Genomic DNA, 18819 nt, shown 5'->3' with positions numbered 1-18819 from the left:
TCCCGCAGTGCGAGTGTACATACTGGAAGCAATGGCAGTTTGTTCCCTTCCTCCCTTAACAGCATGCTCTTTACTTGTTTCTATTATTCCTACACAGAGCTAGTAAAACTAAACCATTCACTGAGGAGAGGGGAAAAAAAGCCAAAAAAAAAATCAAATCACTTGAGTCTTCAAATTATTTTTGTCACAATATCCTGAACCATCTTCTCAGGGTGCCTACAGGCACCTTCCTCTAGCCTAGAACTAAGCTCTGAATTCAGATTTAGCCTTTAGAAGAGATGACAGATTTTCAGCAAAGTTTCAGACACTGCAGGTATGTGTACAAAGACTTCTATCTGCTGTCTGGATGTGCCTTCTGGAACCAGAAGACATGCATCAAGAGTAAGATAAGCAAGCCACAGGTCTGTTCCAAATGAATACCACAAACAGACTGTTAAGAGTCAATTAAAAAAATAAAAAGAACCTTTCTCTTTCTCTGCTTCCTCTGTACTGCTATTTCCACTAGACCCTACACCACCCATCCTATCAACATCTTTGTGGATGCAGATATGGAGTGTCTTGGGTACCTATCTTAAAAGAAAAAAAACATTAGGTTTTCTTTCTCCTTAAAGAGACTCATCTGTGTGGAAACCTCACTCCTTTAAACCTTGCACTGAGATTCTGAGGGAGTGCTAATGCATCTACTGCTAATAATCCAAGCCTGTGGCATGCATACCCACAGGGGTATTTTTTTTTTTAGCTAGATTCTAGGTGTGTATCTTTGCAACTGATTTTGAGTTGCATTAACATCTAGCACTAGTGGCTCTTCTCTACTTAGATGAGGAAAATAAACACTGTCCCAGCTTAGAGCGGGACTCGGCTCCCCAAACCAATAAGTCTACATTAGTAGTTTGTCACACTGGAGCCCACGGGGCACTGGTGCTCACAATTCTCCAAAACAAGATGCAGTTTTTACAAGCTCACCTAATTTGTTGAGCAATATAGTTGGAATCTCTGCACTGTGAATAAAAGAAACCAATAGGTTGCTAGGCGGATGGCAGGTTGTACAGCTTTATTCTTGTCAGAAGATAGAACAGCCAACAGTGTAGAAGTGAACTCAGAGCCTGTAACTCCCAAGCACAAAGCACCACAATATGGGCTTAAAAGCACAAAGAGGGTTTATGCTCACTTCTAAATTGTTGGCTGCTACATTTTGTCATCTCTTTTTAAAGGTTCCTCACTAGCTGCTTTCCAAGTTTTCACATATGCATGATTTCCATCAGCTACAAGTGTAAATTTGCAAGCAATAGGAACATGAGTGCAGGCACTGTCTGATGGAATCTGCATAGAAGGTAAAGCTGTCACCAGATGGCCTGAGTTTTGTGCAGTCAGATAATGAAAAGCAGCATTTGAATTTTGGATGCTACACTGCTGTTTTTGTGGGTTTCTTTTTTTTTTTTTTTTTTTTTCCCCCTCTTTTTTAAGATTTACTGTGGATACTCTAAATCAGCATCTGCTCCTGGGAATATCTCCTGTGATATTTTGTGGATAAACCTCTAACAGCTCATTCTGCACAGCTATGTACTTAGGGTACTGATTTAGGGCTCTACTTAGTCAAGTAGAGACTACTTCAACAATTCAGTCCATAATGTTAGTAAATAAACTTTTTATGACTACGCTTTTGAGTCAGCCCTAACAGTAGCAAAATTAAGTAGGTTGCATGTTCCTTTCCTACAGGGAAACACTGCCAAAAATACATAACTGTCACTTTTCATCTTCAGATGAACGCTAGCTACTGAAAAAAAGATTCGCAATGAGCAATTATGTCTTCAGCTTTCATGTCATTTTACATCATTGCACTACCAGCCATGCTCAAAAGCTTAGAGGCAATATTCTAGGTCACTGACTTGTGCACACAGTGTATTTGCTGCTTGATAATTAAATTAGATACACTTTAAATATTTCTGAAACAGACAGCCATTCACAAACACGTGACCAAGTGTATCACCAGTGCTGCAAACACTGGATCAAGAAAAATTACACACGTTAGCAATCATTAACTATCATTGAGGATTTTAAATTTAAGGATTATGACATCAAGAATAAGTGGATCACCACAAAGCACTGCAGAGGAAAATCTTTAAGACGTACCTAAAAGTCAGACTGAAGGACTGACCTACTTTTCATCCCTTCTTCCCGATTTACAAGTTTTATTTATACATGTAGAGATTTTCTTATTGTTACCAAAATAACTTCTCCTACCAAGAAAGTTATCACAACTATTAATAAAACCAAACAATAGACAATAAAATACTGCAACGAATGCTAAGCTTCTATTTTTAATAATATTTTGGCCTACATTTCATGTAAATAGACACTAGCATTGCTTCAGATTAAGCTTTCAAGAGCAAAATGGAGACAGATTTTCATTTTATATTGTGGATAAACAAACATATTAAGTGTTAAGATAAGACTTAGAATATTTTTAAACAAGCATTTCATTTCAGATTATGACTCAGAGGACATCTACAGTGTAAGCAACGTAGTAGATTTTAGGTTTCTTTTTTTTTTTTTCCTCCTTCAAGTCTACAATTTGGAAATTAATGTTAAGAAAAAAATCTAGTGGGTAATGGGTTCTTCAAGGACGAAGAAGGTTAAAAAAGACTCAGCAATTTAAAGGTGTTCCAGAGAAGCACCTGGCTTTTTGTGTATTTGAGGAACGACAGTGATGAACTGATATGCAAATAACAAGGCACCGGAAGAACTTAATCCTATTTCATAAAGACATAGCGTGAGGCATGCAAGTGGTTTCACAGCAGAGCTTACCAAGGTTCCACCATTTTAGATATACTTTCTTTTGCCCACCAACAACACTGAGACTTAGGGGTGCCATTTTTTTTTTTTATTTTTTGTCATTTTAACACCCCTATCACCTTGCCCAAATTCAACATACAAGGGGAAGCCCTTAATTTGCAACAACCATGCCAAAAGGTCCATCCAACATTAAAATCTCATTTTGTCTTTTCTTTAGGAGCCTGATGTGTTGGCAATAAGCTAGACAAGCTGCAAGGCACAATCAACTGCTGTAGGTTATTAAAATACGTTGTCCACCTAACTGTGCCTACAGACCACAGTAAGGCATTTACATAATCCCTTCTAAAGTACTGAACTGGAAAGTCAGTCTTAACATCAGCAAGTGTTGCTTTGGCTGAAATGCATGGAAAAACTGGCTTCAAGAAAGAGGAAAATGCAACCTACCACATGTGTATTTCTGACTATTATAAGGCAAGGAGCTGAACAAAGGGTTTGTGTCCACTCCTGTGCCATAGGCAGATATTTGCAGCAGTGTCACCCTCAGCTGCCAGCAGGTGTTGCAATGGGTAGCCATGAAAAGCAACTATTCATTGAACTCTGTCACTCCAGTTATGTGCTCTTTATGGCAAGGAAAACAGAGAAAACAAAGAGGCTGTTATGCTTTAACTTCAAAGCCTTCATACCACCAAGCTTCAGCTCTACCTCAGGCAGTGCAGTCCAGAAGTCAGGCAGCATAGGCTCAGGTAAAGATATTTTCTGCTCCAATAAGCTAGTCTCTGTGGTGCTTTCAAAAGAATTGAGATCTAGAAAGCAAAAAACCCACTTGGCACATGCATAGCAGTAGCACAAGGTCATCTGACATTTGCCATTCGATTAGCAATTTTTATACATAAGTTCACAGGAATATTTTTTCAGAAAGTTCACAGAACAGTCATAAGACTATCTATAAGTATGGCAAGAATCAATGCACAAGAGGTTAGGAGATATCTTCCCAGTTCGTGGTTCCGTTGGAATTATCATTCTCTGGTTGCACCAATTTCCTCTTCAACAGGGGGTAAAACTTTTATGAGATCCCTAAAGCCTGCATGCAATATTTATTCAGTTACTCTAATTAAAGGTATTACTACGTACATAGTTACAGGATCTGTCCCCAGTGGCACTTCACATCATAAATAACAGATGTGAAATATACTTCTATTGAGACAGCCACTAGTATCAATTCTTATGCTATCTCCTTAATTATTACATCACTATTCTTTAGGATTCTTTTGTGTTATGTTTGGATGAGAAAAATACTACTCAGATAATATTAGTTTGGGATAATTAATCCAGTTCAGTAAACAAACCATGCCCACTGAAGAGCTAATAAAATTTTTCGCCTTTACTTCTGCACATGGATAATGTATATAACTGTTTTCAGCTGAAATAATTCTACATTAACCTACATTTTTAACAGCATATAGAATTTTGAAATCATAAGGGAATTTGAGATGTTCATCAAGTCTACTCACCTCAGCCAACACAGAAGCACCTATACATGAGTTATGCCTGACAGACATTTGTCCAGGTTTTTCCTAAAAGCTTACAGAGCTGAACACAGACATCTATGGCAGTCTATCCTAATGTCTCAATTTCTCATGCTGTAATTCCATTACATTTTTTGTCCACTCCAGCAGAGGAAACAAGTTTTCCCCTTCATACTTGTGCTATGCCAAAGCACTTTGATTCTTTCAATGTACACCGCTAGTGATTTTCAGTAACCTTTTTAGGCTTTACATAGCATGGAACCACATTTCTGAAAATGTCCCATCTTAGATTTTATAATTCAGATGATGCTTTAGGAATGCTGACTACAATAGACACTTTCAGATACTTTCCACAACTTCCCCATTATCTTGCCCAGCAAGGTTTCAGATGCCCCCTCCCTGGGAACACTCAAGGCCAGGCTGGATGGGACTTCAAGCAACCTGGTCTATGTGGAGGTGTCCAGCCTATTGCAGGGGGTTGGAACAGGATGATCTTAAGGGCCCCTTCCAACCCAAACCATTCTGTGATCTTCATAGGTCGTTCCAATATCCCTTCCTGATGCAACTGTTATTTGTAAAGCAAGTGAAGATGCTCGAGCAGGCTCTAACTGAAGTTGTTGAAAGATGACAGACTTGTGACAGAACCGCATGTACTAGCATTCAGTAGCTTTCCATTTGGACAATTAATAATTGGCAACTACCTTGAACTTCACTAATATTGTGATAGTAGTTATTGCTCCTCTACTTCCCATAAGTCCTAGGGGATACCACTGTAAAGGAAATTAATCTGACAGATGCCTCCTTAGAAGTCCATGGTGACTCCTACTCTTTTCATGCTTCAAGAGCTTAGAAAAAACTTTGGACTCTTCATTCCAATATTAATTCAAGGAATTTAACTCTAGGACCTATACTTCTGTGACTTCTCTCACTCTATTCACAGTTCTTAAAGGTGGGAAAGACTATTTTCATTTGTAGCCATCATCTGTCCTTCTCAAAGCTGCAACTTGTACATCTTTCCTTGGAAGAACAGATTTCCTGCCTTTTTTTTTTTGAAAGAATTTTGAGAGAAAAACCTGAGTGTTTTACAGATGATTGACACTGTAAGCACAGGATACTTGGCAGTAAAGGAGACAAATTACTTGAGCAGCAATATAACAGAAATGAAGAAAATCTTGTAGACAAAAATATACGACCCAGTTTCTCAGTGTAGGCCAATAGTAAAATGGAATAAGTGACATTTAATATGGTGTAAGTTTGGAGAAAGATATTGTTGCTAGGACCTAGACAGCCTTGTATCGAGACAGCACAGAGCTGATCAAGTATGTTGGGCACTGTGGACACTGACTTGACACAAGAGGATGACAGTGGGGATTAGATCAGGTAGCAATGATAGAAGGAGGCATAACACACTGAAGTTTGACAGTTCAGAAGGAAGAGCACTTGCTAGACAAATTCCTGTGAGGAAAAAACGTAGAAAGGCTCTGAAAAAATGAAATATTAAAAAAGACAGAAGAGAAGTACAAAGCAAACTATTATGCAGAAAGAAGAGGTGAGAGTTAGAAAAGCTAAATACATCCAGCTGGGCTCATCTCTGCATGGATACATATCTGGTTTCATTAAACTAACTTTTACACTTTAAACCACTGTGAAGCTTACACATTATCACCAACTGGCCTATCACTGCACTTACATCCTAACAAACAGGGTAGCAAGTCTGTCTAGCCTTCTACTCCTGAACAAGATATTTGGTTATGTAGCACAAATAATCTACCTCATTTTGAAAATGAGTTTTAGTTTTAATACTGCAATTAGAGCTGACTGTTAAGAAGTGTCAAAAACACAATTAGAGCTTGCTTGTGTAACTGCTGTTTTCTTCTCTTCGTGGGTCTTTTTCAAGTTGAAGGGTTTAGTTGTTTTGAAGAAAAATATTGTTTCAAATGCATTGTGAATCCTGGCAAATAATAACTAGTCATTTTGTAACCAAACTCTAGATAAAATCTTTACACATTTCATCACTCTTATTTATTGAAATGTTTTGTTTCCGGGTGGATTTTTTCAAGACCAACATTCCATTGCATCATCAGAACATGCTCGGAAAGCTATTCATCCAGTCTCAGAGTGAGGTTTTCTACACCATTGCATCAAGGTAACCCAAAAAGTTTTGCTTACTGATTTGTTTCCTCATTTATTTTAAGAAGTCAGTATATTTTGAGTTATTGGCATTTTCAAATTAGACCTCTTACAACAACTCTGTTTTGTCATGTTTCTATACTAAAGGTTTTCCCCACTCCAAAATTATACTCTGTGAAACCGCACAGGCTTTAGACAGCAGGTTGTAGCAGTACCTGAATACATTCTTTCAGCCCCTTCAAGTACTATGTCAAAGTTACCTGTCCGATGACATCATAAGTCAGGATGCTATTACTTTCTACATGAAAACAAGAGTATGAAAACACAAGCAATGACAGCACTTAAGTAATTCTTGCAAGTGGCAAAAGATGCTCTCCAGAGGATTTCATGTTTTTCATCTCAACTTTCATTTCTTGAGCCAACTGTCTTGTCCAATTGCCCAGCTGAGCCCCACTCCCAACTGTTAGAGTTCATAAAAAACAACTTCTGCCTTCCAGCAATCTTACGTTCTACTTTCATCTAGAAAGGCAAAAATGTATTCCACAGTACACCAAAACCACAGTATTCACCACTGTTTGAAACAATCTGTGGCTCTTTTACATCTCTATTTGCAGAGTCCCTTACAAAATTCAGTACGGTAACCACAGCACTAACTTTCCAAATGTCCACACACATCATCCTCTAGGTAAATGGAGAATATATAGCATCAGACTGTGAAGCCTTATGACGGATCAAAATAGCTCCATGAACCAGCATGCATGAATACTGCCTTTCTCATCTAACCAAGAGAGACTCCAGAATTAGAATTACAGTGGCTATTTCTGCTGATCTGAAAGATTGAACATGGCTCTTCTCATCAAAAATTCTATTTGAGTTAAAAAATGAATACTTCCAAATCTAACTCTGCTGTACACAATATAAGGAAGAGACAGTGATTTGGTAGCTCAATAAAGCTTTAAAAAGAATATTGAGACAAAAATCTCAATTCCCACCAATGAAACATTAGCAAAAATTAAAATAGATGTATGAGCGGTTCATTTTTTGTATCATTTGATGTGAACAGACCTGACATTTAGAGCAACTCACAAACTTAGAAATCACACTTCTCTCATACATTCACCAAGACTGATCTGAGAGAAGTCAAACACGCAATAAGCAAGTTAAGGCATTTAGTGTAGCAACCAAACTTCATTCTCTGTCCTCCTAATAAAATAATGAATGACTTAAATGTTTTTAATCATGTTTTTGCAGAATGCCAAGCCTTTTGTGATTTGCTGTCAAGTTGCATGATCAATTTGAACCAAACACTGGAAAAAAAAAAGGAACTTTGGTCATTTGTTTCAGTATTTTCAAGTAAAAACACTGAATGTCTTTCTTCTCAAAAGAAAAATATATATTTTAATATTGATGAAATCAGTATTAAAAAAATGTTTATGTTAAAACATTCACATCAGACCAGGAACTTACATTCACCCAAAAGAAACTGATGGGAAAGCTTCACCCATCTGGTTTGGTTTGTCCTGAAACCATTTTCTCCCTGTTCATTTCAAATGCTTTAATTCAATCACTGAGCTGAAAAATCCAGCTTTATTTGACATCTGTGCTTTGATGCACATATAGAACTGGAAGATCGCAAAGCCTTATGCTGAGCAGTATTTAATTATATTGCAAAGAACTTTTTGAGATTTGTTCTGTTTTTATTAGATGTCAGTGGGGCCATTCACCAAACTGATTGCATGGTGACGGAAACCATGTTAATTTTCTCAGGGCACCAATAAAAGAAAATTTGGCAGTAGACAAACTGCCACTTTATTGCTGGACAATAAATTTAGACCAAGCTGAGTTACTTTCTTGCTCCCTTTACACCCCTGCTTCAGCTGTCCTTACTGCTGCTGTCAAGGAGGGCTCTTCCTGTCACCATGAAGGTCCGAGGACTGAAGCAGCCTCTTTCCTCCTAAAGAGAAATGCAGGATCTCCGGATACACAAGAATCAACTAGAGAAATTAACCATTGTGTAGCAAAAACTATTACATCTGATCCAACCAAAACAAAAAGACGTAAGAACTCTTCCACTTTCTCTCCTAGCAATTTCCAGCCTCTTCCTGTAGAAATCTTTATTCAAAATCTGAGGCAGCAGTTGAAACCATGCAGCACCTGTTAAGTGTGCATTCTGAATGGGGAGGGGAAGTGGCACAGCACAAGGTGATTCAGGGCAGCATTTTTAATTCCTTCAGTTTAGTTTAGTTTGAATACAGTTCAAGGCTGTGAGGGCAGCTTGGCCAAAATTAACTTGGTTTCTATACTTGCTAGTTTTAAAAAGTCAGAATATCGAAGGCTGGTGTAAGAGTGACCTAAGCTTCTGTCAGAGACGTGAAGCAGCAAGGAAACATGCCTCACAGGGCTACCTGCAGACAGCCAGGGACCTACTCCGCATTTAAAGTTTCGGATAAAGAATGAAATCAAATGGTACGATAACAAATGATGGGGAAAAAATAAAAACAAAAATCAAGAAGCATTTTCCAAGATAATTTCAACTACCACAGTAATCTATGCAAGACAGAAGACTTGTCAGTAGTTTGTTCAACTAGCTTTTAGATGAACATTTTCATTATGTAAATCACATGCTCACTTTTAACTCCTAACTCAGGCACCATTGAAAAATACAAGTAATAGAGCATCAAGACAAATAAGCATCATTTGCAGATAGATAAACCATTCTTCTAGCTCAGAGGACCCACGATTTGCTTTGTTCCACCCATGTAATTTCTCGGACATTGAAAGCATGGCAAGATGCTCTGCTTTCTTCCCATCATAAGGATGAAAATATCCTATCCAGTCTCATTCCAGAGATGTTACATCTACTCTAAAAATGGAAACTGAAATGAGATTAGTGGTACTTCTTTTATCGCTGCTTCTGCAAAATGTTTTTTCCCTGATGCATAATATCCAATTTAATATTCTGCCTGTTTTTTGTATGGAAACCCTCAAATGGTAGAGTGTGGGAACATAGAACAGAAATCTGTGCAGAAGATGACAAAAGCACAAAGCAGTCAAAGACACAAAAAGCACAAAATGTGAGCAGACATACAAAGTGAAATTTAGAACGTGGTTAATGCAATTCCTTGTACACTGAGTAGCTTGCTTTTTTAGATTAAATAGTCAACAAACATGGGATTCTAGGTATGACTACTTTGACAAATTAAAACACTTCACGCTGCCATAGACAAAGCAAAAGCAGGCAATTATTTAACATTCTGAAAGTTAAATTAACAAAATCAGATATAAGAAAGCTTTTTAGATCCCAGGTTGCAATGCAGAATTCATCACACGTTGCGTATTTGTTGCATGTTATCTCACTGCAGGAGCCGTGAAGTTCTCCAAACGCACACAGAACAAGATTTTAATCTTGGAGCACCTTTTATTCATTGCCGAGATGTAAGGGCAGCCCCAGGTGCAAGCAGGCATGCCTGCACTGGCATCAGCCGCACCGACCAAACCTGGCACAGAACGCTGCTAAGTGGCCTAACTCACAATTCTGCTCTATCTGTCCCATTCAAAACAGAACAGCATTGCACAGACATCGTGACACCGATAGCACTCAGACACATAGAGCTCACTAGCTATTTCAGTAACCTTACAAGCAGCAAGAGGTGACAAAGCTAGCACTACTAATTCAGGGGAGAATTTCTAAGTTCTACATACAGGCTGTAAAACCTAACAAAGACAGCATGGCAACTAGCTTCAAACCCATCTGAAAAAGATTTACTGGAAAAAGTTAGCATTGGATTCAGAAGGTTAATTTGGGAAACAGAGTAATTATGTAACACTCTTAAAGCATATATCTTAAGATGTCATTGGAGGATAAATATTCCTGAAATGTTTACCAACAAGAAATGTCTGAAAATGCATACCAAAACCAAAGCTAAAAGGAAAACACAGATAGCGTGTTTTTTTGGTTTTGTTTTTAATTTATCAACTTCACATTGTGCAAGATTCAGAAAAAGCTGAGTTTTCAAGTTGAATTAATCACAAACTTCAGGTTCAATAGAGTATGTAAATTCAAGTCTGAGGCCTCAAAACCATGTTTAATACTTCATAAAGCTTCCTCTTAAAAAATAAATTACTGCTCTTTGGTAAGACAGAGCTCCCCAAGCACAGAAAATGACCCCTGTTAAAACAGATATTATATTGATTATCCAACTTTTAAGTACAATCTAAATAACGTGGTGGGTTGAACTAGCCAAGTAGCAAGACAGCTCCTTACTGAATTGGCCGCTAGGGATTCAAAGATAAATCAAAGTATTAATTAGATTAAGCATTGGTGGTGATTATCAATCCCAGCTATTAGGTTATGCAACATTCCTATGAACTTTTATTCAAGAGCTCACAAGTTCCTTATCACTCCTGAGGCATGCAGAGTTAGGTGTTAATTAAGGAAGTCCTCACTTGAACTAACTGCTGTTTCCAAAAAAAAGTCTTTAAAAAAAAAAAAAGAATTCTCATGTCTTATCTTTAAGCAGTTGCTAAAGACAGGATCCCATTTCTCAAGCTGTATTCTCAACTACTCTCAGAAGCAAGGATTGCTATTTCATATCACATACTAAAAAACTTCACCCCTTCAAGCAATCTTTCACACATCACTTCTATGCTTATCTATAAATATAACGAGCAATCAGCTCCCCCAGTGGTGCCTTGCTGTCTGTCTACAACTACTCTTCTATTGTAAAATTCTCAGACAGCACTTTTGCCTATTAATAAACAAAGCATTCAAGCCTGCCTCTTTTCACAAGTATAATCTCAGAATATCTAAGCTGCCCACAAACCCATACATCTTTATGAGCAAATATTTGGCACAGAGACAAACTTTATTAAAGATCAGAATTTCGAGCTAAAGGCCAGAAATGAACTTTTTGATGGCCTTTCTTTATACACAAACTACAGCATTAATAAACAAACACGTGCCCTAAACTTCCACAGTCAGCTGTATGTTCATATGGACAGCTTTGCTAAAAAGTTGGATGCCTGTCCCCCATCCTCCTCACCTTAAAAAAAGTCCTCAAAAAAACACACTAGCACATTGACTTAACAAAGAAAGTAGTGTGGCAGCCTATATCACCAGCATACACACAAATTAAAGCTTACTGTAAGTGCATATTCACAAAGATGCCCGTGATACAATGCTTAGTTTCATAATACTTTAGTAATCTCTAAGGGAACAAAGTCATGGATCTCTTATTTCCCCTGAGCTTTTCCATCCGTGTTTTAAGTCCTGTGTCTACTTCAAATTGTTTAGAATCTAATCTGCTATCACTTGAAAAGGTCTGTAGGAACAGGCCTTTCAGGTTTCAACCATTTGAGCTCTTACCATAGCACCAGGAACATGAGAGGCATATTAAATAGTTACAACACCAGAAATGGACACAGACCCATTAAATCAGAGGCTGGAACCAGCCACAGGAACATGCTAATGGACAGTCAGAGTCCCTGGATTCAAGCAGTGCAGACATTCAGTGCTGCCTTCCGCTTCTTGCAGATGCATTCAGGAGAGGCACCACCTGTTTTCTCCAGATGTTTATATTAATGTTCCTTTAAAAGACAACTAATCAAGCAGCTAATCAACCATGATTGTGCCATGAGAATTTTTCATTTAATGGATACTTCATGCGAAAAACAACACCCAAGCTTACTGTATTCCTTCTATCTACAACCATTTCATGAATTTTTAGAAGTTAAAAATGCATCCATGCACAAGAAGCTATCCTGATGAAGCACAGAAGGCAGAAAAATGATATAAAGCTACAGAAACTCGTTCAGAAAAACTATAAAGAAGCAAGCAACTTAAAAACCAAATACAGTAAGTCAGTTAATACGTGGATACTTAAAGTTCATACATACTTGCTAGCATGCACTTAAGATCTTCTGAACCAATCTGATTCTACTGCTTTCCTTCAGAGCAAGTAAAACACAAAATATGTAATTAGTATTTGTTTTAGGATGTTTGTGTTTGGATACATTTGTTCAAATTCCTGGCTAAACAATTTTTTGTATGCTTATGTTTATAAATGTACCTGATTGAAAGGCAATGCAATAGCTATGGAATTAACACAGCCCTTCCTCTCTCTCACAAATAGAAGAGTATATTCAAGTTGATACCTGATCTAGACTTTTTTTTATTCATATTAACTTCTTTATTTAGAACAGTTTCCTCTCCATTTCTTGGTGCTAGAGTCATTTCTTTAATTTTTCCCAAATTGCAAGAAAATTTATTTTGTTTTGTATCCGAGCCAGACTTTTAAGGTCATCACTGCCAAACAGGGTCCAAAGCCAATTACAAGATGTAGATTCCTATGAACAGAAATGTTCTCCAAGCTCTACATTGTAGAGTCTCCAATTTGACACAAACAAGCTGTTTTTGTCTTTGACATTACAAAATAAGTTATAATGCACGTCTCATACATCATTTTTCATTTGTTCCCATAGCACAACCAGATATTTTGATTATGGAGTGTAAACGCTTGCACAGTTCTCAGAATCAAAGTTCATTTTCTATTTTTGGTAATTAATACATTGTTTTTGTTTATTCAAGTTGTATAATAATCATATTATGACAGCATTCTTCTGTCAATAAAGATTAAAATTCCTGAAAACATAGTAAACAATTAGAAAACTTCATCTTATTTTACATTTGTTAATAACAGTCAGACCACGTTCTCAATCTTTACTTTACTAATACCATAGACAAAATTCAACATAAAGATAAGTTTTAACTCAATAAAAACAAAATAAATTTACTTTATTTACCCCCTTATTTTCTTTTAATCCAAAGCCGCTGCTAGTTGGCTTATATGGGAATACTGGTAAAATGCAAATGCAAGTTATGTGTTTCCTTACCTCTGAAGCACAACTAAAAAAGAGTGATCACATTTATACAAAACCAATAAGGAAAAGAGAGCCTTCCTTGTACCAGGAAAGGCAAGTTGTATATACAATTAGACAGTCAACATTACATATCTGCTAGAACAGAAACTGCACTAAGATCCCTCCTCCCTCAAAGCACTGGCTCACCTTTCAGAAAGCATAGCAAGAAGGCCCACTCAGAGTTTACTACAGTACCAAAAGAAACAGCCCACAAACCCAACAGTATGTACAAAAGATAAATGCTTGTTAGGAAACACATGATGCTGCAATTAGAGCAATAACTCATTAAAACGTTTCCCTACACATACCATTAGCAGGTCCAAGCCTCTTCTCCACATCACAGCCTATGAGCGCGCATAGCCGGGTGCACAGAGCTTCATACTACAAAGGAATAAAAACAAAGAGCCTGGAATAGCAAAACAGGGACCACACTTACACAAACATTGCTACTATTATTTAGATGCAACACTGGCTAATTGAAGCTGCAAGAAGTGTTAACAGAAGATACTCACCTAAGCACCTCAGCCCTCTCCTGAGGAGCTACCTGAGAGAATGAGGGTTGTTGCCTGCTAGAAACTGCCCTATATAGCTTCTGCTGAGAGACGGTGCTCCCCGACCAAGACTTGGTGGGAGGCTAGGCCCAGGTGCTGCCCATCAGCCCTGGCACCCACACAGCAGCTGTGCGCTCACAGCCACCTGCCTCAGAGACCTTGCCCTGAGCTGCTTCTTCAGCTTCTCTTTGTGCCATACCACAGAACAGCAAAGCTTCAAGCAGGAGTTGGCTATCGCTGCATGGTGGGGCTGTGTAGGGCTCCCCAAGGTGCTGCTCCCCGGTCACTGGGGGTCCCTCAGCACTGTGAGCTGAGTGCGCCAAAATTCCTCCCTACCCAAACACCAGCTCTCTGCTTCAGCCCGCCTAGCCACCTGCCTCATTACCAGCTCCACCTGTTTAGCTACTGCTTTGCCTAGCAACAGGGCATTCTCTGCAGTGCGAGAAACTGGGTTCTTACCTGTAAGATCTGAGTAATTCTCCGTGGAAGTTTCTGGAAGCACCCAGTGCGCTCTGAGGCAGCTGCTTGCTGCTCCCGCCCTCAGGGTGCACTGCCCACCTCACACAAAATGGCGCCCGCAGCATGGTGGCAGGCTGGCCTCTGTGCTGCCTGCTGCAGCATTGTATGTGTCATGAATGTGCCTGCCCTCGGTGGGCCTCCAGGGTGTTCATTTATTCATTTTCTCAGTGATTACAGAATTCTAACACTCTCCATACTTCAGGCTGTTTAAATGCCACGTTCCTACCTGTGCTCCTACTTCCACTGCCCTTTTGCCAGCTGTTATTAATTGTTCAGCTAATGGTAACTAACAAGAATGCCTGACCAGAAAGGGACTTCTGATATTAAACAACAACAACAAAAATTACACAGTAGTAATGACGGTATGAGCATGAGCTGCCAAAAGTTTCCTGAGCACTTTTTGGTTCATTCAGGCAAACAATTTCATCTTTTAAAGTCATGACATCATTTTTGTTTGTTTTTGATATGAATAAAGCATGCTCTATTGAGTTGCACCAATTCTCATTAAATGCATAAAGAATCTCCTTTACCTGGCACCTCTGTTTTACTGTGGCAGTTCAAAATGTGTTGAGCATTGCAAAGAATTCAGAATGTTTCTGTTTCTAACACTCATTGCCTACAAATCATATCATTCATATGATCATAAACAGCTGTTGCGTTAGACTTCTACTGAACCATGATTTTCAAAGGAGGCAATGAACACTGGAAGGGACGTTGGAAAGCTTTTGTAGAAATGCCACCTGAGCACTCCAAAATCCAGTCTTAGGGATTGAGAACTTTCCTAAGCACTGCAAAAACTCTTCACATATAACATCACAACCTGGACAGTAATGTTCTGTGATATAAATAGAAATATAAAATAGACACAATGCACACAACAAGCAAAAGTGTAGAAAGTGCTCCAGACAGATGCATTTTTAAATTAAATATACAGTGCATGTATCACCAGTTTTTGTGAAATTAAAAGAATAAAGTTTTTGCCTAGCAGTCCCTATTCTCCTTGAGTTACATAAATCCCATTAATCCAGGCTTAAATCCTGATTGGAGGTGCAGAATAGAAAATGTTTTGTTTAACACCAAAAGCTGCACCTGTTCTCTTTACCCCTCATTTAAAATTCAATGAGACCTTCCACATGGGAAAAAAAAGAAAAAAAAAAAAAGAAAAAAAAAAAAGAAAAATGTGAAACAAACTAACATAATACTGAGATACTTGAAATATATCAAAATTGCACAAAGATCTAGTCTGCTTTATATCACGTGCCTAAGTTTTACAGTTGCAGATTACTGGTCGCTACTTTAAAGGAACAGAGTAATACAGGTGATAAAATGTCTTCAAAGTCATGCTTGGCTCCTGCCTCTGTTCTACAAAACAGCCCCAGGGAAACAAAATAATGCTTTCAGGCATTCATCAATCACATTCAGGAAAGAGAACCCTATTGTCTCATCATAAGAAACTGATCTATAAATGAAAAACAGTGTAGCACTCAGAAAATAAAAATAATCGGTGGGGCTTTTTTTGTTTGTTTTGTTTTCCCCAATGCAACTAATGTTATTCTAAAATACACTGAAAGAAAAACAAATACAAAAAGATAGGAATCACCATGCCAAACCAGATGAAAGATCCTTTGTCCAAGACAAAAAACACGACATTGAAAGCGAAAATTTCTGCACTAGGAAAGTTGGAGTTGATCTTTCCACTTCCTCCATTTGAGGTTCTTTTTCATTAATCAAAACAGTTGATTTGAAGACCATCACTTGTGGAAGTCATCAACATTTTCCCTGCTAAGGGGCATCACTTTGCACATGTATCCCCAGTGACCTGTTCCCCTTGACACTTAAGTTTCCATATTTGGCAAGAAATTAGAAATGCTTTTTTAGCTGTAAGTACTTACTAATAGCCATCTTGGAAATTTGTTACACCTGGGTTGCCAACACTATGAAACATATGTCTCCGACAGCCTCTTAATTTAGGTGTTCTCTCAGGAAAAGCATGTTCCAACAGCTCTCACTCTCCACAGTTCCTGCCTGCCTTCATTAATTATATGAATCAGTACTCCTGTTAACATTTCTCCCCATTAGTGTTACTTCTCTTAAAAATGATTTTTTTTTTTTTTTTTTTGTCATGTGGAACTGCAATTATTAAGGTCTGATGGATGCTCCTGAACATCATGAGAAAAAAACAATTCAGACAGCTAGAGCAGTGTGTGATTTTCTTTCATGACAAAGATGACAAAGTCTACACTAATAAAGACTGCTAATTTGAAAGTAAAAGAACCACCTATGTATCAGAAAGGAAATCCAGGTTTGCTGCTTTTGAAGAGAGAAAGGAACACTAAGGTTTTTCTCAGTGACATTCTGCCCGGAAAGCCACCAAACATCTTGTAATTTCTTCTCAATTTCTTCCTAAGCTTCTTTTTGAGCTTTAGTCTCTAATTTAGACTCAGACTAATTTAGAGCTCAGCATTCAAAAACAGAAAGGATGCAGATAAAAAGAAGTGCCTGGAAAAGCTGCTCTGAAGTTTAATCAGTCTTCCTTCTTCTGGATTATTTTCACTTATTTCCAGAATGGATAAGGACATAACAGTAGACATCATCTTCTACATTCTGAGCTACTTAAATCTTAATCATGCTTTGCATTTCTCCAGAGATTTCTGGTTTTGATCATCAACCTTGGATTTTGACTCCATTAACAAAACTGAAATGGACATGTAAATTTAATAGATAGCTTTGAAAGTCCTTATTCCCATTCTGTGCACATTCTGCCAAACTGCTGCAGCTTTGGAAGTATGAGATGGGAAATATATGAGATGGGAAAGGGTACTGTTTTGCTACAGTTTAACCTGTTTTGCTGACCTCATAGAGAGTGGCCTTTCAAGCAGTCACTCTTATTTCTCTTGAAACTATACCTAAAAGGAAAAGCATAGGAGGAAAAATATTTATTTTGATTTGGGTTTTTTATTTTTGTGCATTGTGCACATGTCCTTGAGAAAACTGATCTCACAAACAGTGTGATCTGCCTCACCCTTAAGTCAGCATAACTTTCTGACAGCAATTCTGTGTTGCTCCAAACTCATTCGGTGAAGTACCAAGCACTGTAGCTGCTCTGTCTTTGCAGTCTGCCCAGGCAGATCTGTCCTCCCTCCCAGCCAGGCGAATTAATTCTGATAGGAGTGCAGGAACAGCATGGTTGGACTGCATCTCATCAGTGGTGGCTCCCAGCTCCCTGGCTTAGCATTAGCAGAGGAGCTTCTGCCCTGTGCTCCTCTGTATGACACCTTTTAATGCCAGCATTGCAGTGAAGATACATCACATTTGGACCGTTCTGCTCCAGTTATTTGGGGGGTGAAAAGAAACCACAAACTGATGTGGAATCATTTCCATTTTCCTCTCGACAAGTTAATTCAGGTACAACCAGGAGGCTGTGAAAGGTCTGTCATACCACATTCCCCTTATCCAAGGCAATAAAGATTAAATAAGACTTTGCTTCATTTTACACAGAAAAAAAAAAACTAAGTTTTTTTGCCTTACAACATAACATGATTTTGTTAGTTTTCTTTAATTTGGGGGTAAATGTTGGTGAAATTCAGTGCTCATAAAAGTGGAAGATTAATTCTGGCCAGAGCAAGGCTTGGTACAGCTGGACTCTGTGCAAACTCCCACTCCATCAATGCATCTCAGTCAGGGTAGCAAGACGTGGCTGCTGTCCCAGCGCTGGGCCTCTTCTGAGGGGAGATTGCCAAGCCTGCTGAAAAGCCCAATGGTTTGCTTGATTGCAAATAGGTTTCAAGCCCATCAGAATAGCACGTTTAATTACACTTCCCTGTTGCTTAACTGTGAGATAGTAACAGGTACTTATGTGTCCTCCAATGATATTCATGTAATAGGCCATATAAAAAAAATCAAATCCATGACATGGCAGAGATTGTATTTTTGATGATGGTTTATTTCTTTGTCTTCTTTTTTCTCTCTTTCTTAAATAAATGCTGATTTTCAATCTGCTGGACTAAATCTTGATGTAACAAGAACAACTTCTAAGGGCAAATTCCTGTTACTCCTTGCTTTGATCTTTTGCACACACAAACACACAAAAATCCGACATAAAGGAAGACAAGATTTGAAAAAGAAACAGGTGTGAGACTCTGAAAAACACTGTAACCAGGTCAATAGGAATTTCCCACTTGCTGTTCATGCTCTGTGCCTGTTTGCCAAGGAATCAAGGCTCACCACATACAGTTTCCATATTGCTGGCAGGGGTCTTATCACTGAGCCAAATTAGCAGGAAGGCATATTCTTAGATCTCTGTTGGCTAGGGGCCAATGTTACCGTGGGCTCCTGGTAAAACAGAACTGATTATTGTATCCGTTCTCTTAAGGAAGCAGAAC

At 38.3% G+C, this 18819-nt stretch overlaps 1 protein-coding gene across 20 annotated transcripts in view; it reads right to left on the bottom strand.

The window, feature by feature from the left end:
- LOC104912305 (uncharacterized) overlaps window positions 1-14489 on the bottom strand; it is a 263480-nt gene extending 248991 nt beyond the window's left edge. For 8 of the 20 annotated variants that reach the window (XR_014885091.1, XR_014885090.1, XR_014885085.1 and 5 more), the window contains exons 1-2: window positions 13880-14488; window positions 13676-13748 (exon numbers count right to left, since the gene is read on the bottom strand). The gene's annotated coding sequence lies outside the window, so the exon portion shown is untranslated. Of the gene's footprint in view, window positions 1-13675; window positions 13749-13879 lie in introns of all 20 variants that reach the window. The other 12 variants (XR_014885096.1, XR_014885093.1, XR_014885099.1 and 9 more) reach the window with 7 other exon arrangements.
- Window positions 14490-18819: the final 4330 nt, after the last annotated feature.

This window comes from Meleagris gallopavo, chromosome 10, assembly GCF_905368555.1.
Source record: "Meleagris gallopavo chromosome 10, MGAL_WU_HG_1.1, whole genome shotgun sequence".
Classification (NCBI taxonomy): domain Eukaryota; kingdom Metazoa; phylum Chordata; class Aves; order Galliformes; family Phasianidae; genus Meleagris; species Meleagris gallopavo.
The sequence above is the reverse complement of the archived record's forward strand: the minus strand, read 5'-3'. Positions and strand labels throughout refer to the sequence as shown.